The sequence below is a fragment of the Nematolebias whitei genome, chromosome 17, assembly GCF_014905685.2.
Source record: "Nematolebias whitei isolate Nwh7 chromosome 17, NemWhi1, whole genome shotgun sequence".
Taxonomy (NCBI): Eukaryota; Metazoa; Chordata; class Actinopteri; order Cyprinodontiformes; family Rivulidae; genus Nematolebias; species Nematolebias whitei.
This window is the reverse complement of record NC_056514.1, coordinates 41,894,994-41,898,647: the sequence shown is the minus strand read 5'-3', so window position 1 is coordinate 41,898,647 and position 3,654 is coordinate 41,894,994.

The following is a 3,654-nucleotide window of genomic DNA, read 5'->3' as shown; positions in this document are numbered from 1 at the left end:
CCTTTCTGGGGGAGCGATGATCTGAGGGGAAAAAATTAATAACTTCTAAAATCATTGCTTTACCATAAAATCGTCAAATATTGATTATAAATCGTGTGGTTTCTGCTTTTCCTTGTAAACTTTATCAAGTCTTTGAGGAAAATCTTTCTATCGTTTTATGTTTCTTGCAAGTCAAAATATAAAATCTGTGGTGATAAGAATTCCAATCACATGTGATTGGACTAAATGGCAGGTAGTGTTCCACAGGTAATTTTTCTAGGAGTTGAGTTTGGTGAGGCCTTGGATAGAGACTTTCGTTTGACTTTGAGGAGATTCTGGCAACCCATCAGGCGGCTGAGTCAGGGAAAGCAGCACTTTCACAACACTGTGCATAGTGGAGGTGGGGTGCTGTGGACCTTAACTCATAATGTATTCAGGTGGTAGAAGGAATACTTCTAAGACCTCCTCAATCCCACCAACACTTCTTCTATGTAGGAAGCTGCGTCAGGGGACTTGGTGATTGATTCATCCATAATCAGGGCAGACTGGGGTGGTGGTTCTCCTCTTCACAAAGGGGGATCGGAGGGTGTGTTCCAATCATAGGGGCATCTCTCTTCTTAGCCTCCCAGGTTAGTTCAGTGTCCAATCAATGGTCCTTGGATTGGTGGTGGTGATGGGGAGGGTGCTCCGCGATTATGGAATTGTGGGTATCTGCTGCTATGGACCATTCAGTCCCTATACAAACAGTGCAAGTGTTTGGTTCACATTGCCAGCATTAAGTCTGACCCCCTTCAGGGTGGGAGTTGGACTCCTTCAGGGCTGCCCATCATCATTGATTCTCTTCACCAATTTTATGACAGAATTTCTCTGTGTTGTCAGGGGCAGAGGGATTCTAGTTTGGTGGCCTCAGGCTTCCATCTCTGCTATTTACAGAGGATGTGGTTTTGTTGGTGTCATTGTGTCAGCTGGGATGATAATCAGCACCTCTAAATCTGGTTCTAAGTCAGAAAAGGGTGAACTGTCCTCTCCAGGTTGGGAGTGAGGTGCTGCCTCAAGTCAGAGTTCAAGTGTATCTGGAATTTGTTCATATGTGAGGGAAGAATGGAGTGAGAGATTGACAGATGGACTGTGCTGCTTATGCAGTATTATGGACTGTGCTTGGTTTATTGTGGTGAAGAAGGAGCTTAGTTGCCCAGAGAAGCTCAAAATCGGGGTTGTGACTGAAAGTACAAGATTACAGATACAGGCTCTCAAAACGTTTTCTCCACAGGGTAACTAGAGTCTCTCTTATACATAGGATGAGAAGTTTGATGTAGATTCAGAGTAGGGCCACTGCTCCTCTGCCTCAAGAGAAGTCAGCTGAGGAGGTTTACGTATCTAGTAAGGATGTTCTCTGAACACCTCCCTAGGGAAGTTTTTCAGGCATGTCCAACTTGGAGGAGACCCCGGGGAAGACCCAGAACACACTGGAGAGACTATGTCTCTTGGCTGGCCTGGGAATGCCTTGGAATCCTCCCAGAAGTGTTGGAAGGGGTGGCTGTGGAAAGAGACGTCTGGACCTCCATGCTCAAACTGCTGCCCCCAAGACCTGACTCCAGAACGTGATGATGGATGGATGGATGGAGTTGAGTCCAATGGCAAGTCAAGTACAAAGTTGAGGTGCAAGTCTCAAGTCCAATGACGGGGCACGCAAGTCTAGAATTGAGTTGTATGTCAAGACATGCAATCCTATGTTAAGTCTCAAATCCTAAACTTTTTATTTTGAGGCTTAAACCTGGAATCTGACAAAATATCAGTGACACTGTTTTAAAGAACATACTTTTAGCAAGACAAGTATTTTCAACTAACCGTTCAACGTTCAACGGTTCAAGATGGCTGGCGGCGCCAGTGTGTTCGGCTTGCCTCTCTCTGCAAACCTTGATTGTTTTTGTGTTTCTTGCTTTTATAATTCAGGGTACCAACTCTCTGCTGGTGTATAATCACCAAACGCTTTTAAATCTTTGACCGTTTTAATAACTTGGCTTCGTTTGTGCAAGAGGGCCAGAAAACTTGTTTCCCTCCATTTCTGTCGGCCGTGCCGTCCTACCTGTGCCACACCCCCATTCCACCTGCACGGACAGGGCGCAGACGACGTGGGAAACGCAGCGGCTAGCTGGTCAGACTGAAAGCCTGTTTGGCGTTGGCTGCTCTCTCTCATGGGTTTGGAGCTGCATCTAATAGTTTCATCCTGTGGCACTCCTCGGATCCTAACAGCTCCTCTCAGGTTCCTGCTGTCGGCCTGGATGAGGGACAATCTGCGGGCTGCCTCTCCCTCCCCCACCTCCGCTCGCGCGGAGTGCATCATCACAACCTGCTGAACCGAGCTCCTCGGATGGATTACACCCCGGCTCTGGTACCTGTTGTCGGCCTGGGAGGGGGGCAGCCGGTGCGCTGCCTCCCCCTCCCCCACGTACGTGCGTGCAAGGTGAATCATCACAACCTGCGGCTGCTGGACAGAGCTCCTCGGATGGATTACGTCACTCCCGCTCCATCTCATGTTCACATGGCCCTGGTTAATGCTAGATCGCTAACTAACAAGACATTTATTTTGAAGGATTTCACCTCCTGTGGTCTGGATTTTTTATTCTTAACTGAAACATGGGTAACTCCTGGTGAGTCCAGTGCTTTTTGTGAACTCTTGCCACTGAACTGTACTTTCTTCAGCTCTCCCAGGAGGACAGGTCGTGGAGGAGGAATAGCAACTGTGTACAGGAAGAGCTGTCTCTGTAAACAAATCACACCTTTAACATTTTATTCCAGCTTTGAGTTCAACTTATTTGAGCTTGGATCCTCACACCGGGTGCTGTGTGCTCCAAAATACAACAAGGACTTTCTGACGGACTTTGCAGATTTGTTGGCAGGAGTCCTGCCTAAATATGACAGGATATTGATAATTGGAGATTTTAATATCCACGTGTGTTGTGCTGACAAACCATTGGTCAAAGATTTTTTTACAGCTGATGGATTCTTTTAATTTTGTTCAGTTTGTGTCTGGTCCAACACAAGAATGTGGCCACACATTAGATCTGGTCTTAGCTCATGGTTTTAATGTTTCTAATCTGGAAGTGTGTGATGCTGCTTTCTCAGATCACATGCCAGTTGTGTTTGACATGCCACTTGTCTGTCAGTCAGTCAAACCTCGCGCTCCTGCACAGCCCTGTCGGGTCATTAACTCCTCCACTGCTGCTCAGTTCTCTGCAGATTTTAGTTCTGCCATCAGCTCCAGGGATCCTGTGGGTCCTAGTTCACATGTTGAAGCTCTCTCCTCTCATTTTAACTCAGCTTGTCAGACTGTTATAGATGCTGTGGCTCCATTAAAGATGAGAACCTCCAGACCGAAGCCTGACCCCTGGACTGATGATGTCACACGTGCTGCCAGACGCCAGTGCAGGAGAGCAGAGCAAAAATGGAAGAAGGACAAACTACAGGTGTCTTTCCAAGCACTGAGGGACAGCTGGCGTTTCTATCAGTCCACTGTTAGAGCTGCAAAAAACAAATATTTCTCTGACATCATTTCCACCAACTCTAACAATCCACGTGTGCTTTTTAAAACCATCAGCTCTGTTCTTAACGCCCCACAATCAGCCAGCCCGGAGAAGTCCACTGAAGTGTGTGAGAACTTCCTGAGCTTTTTTT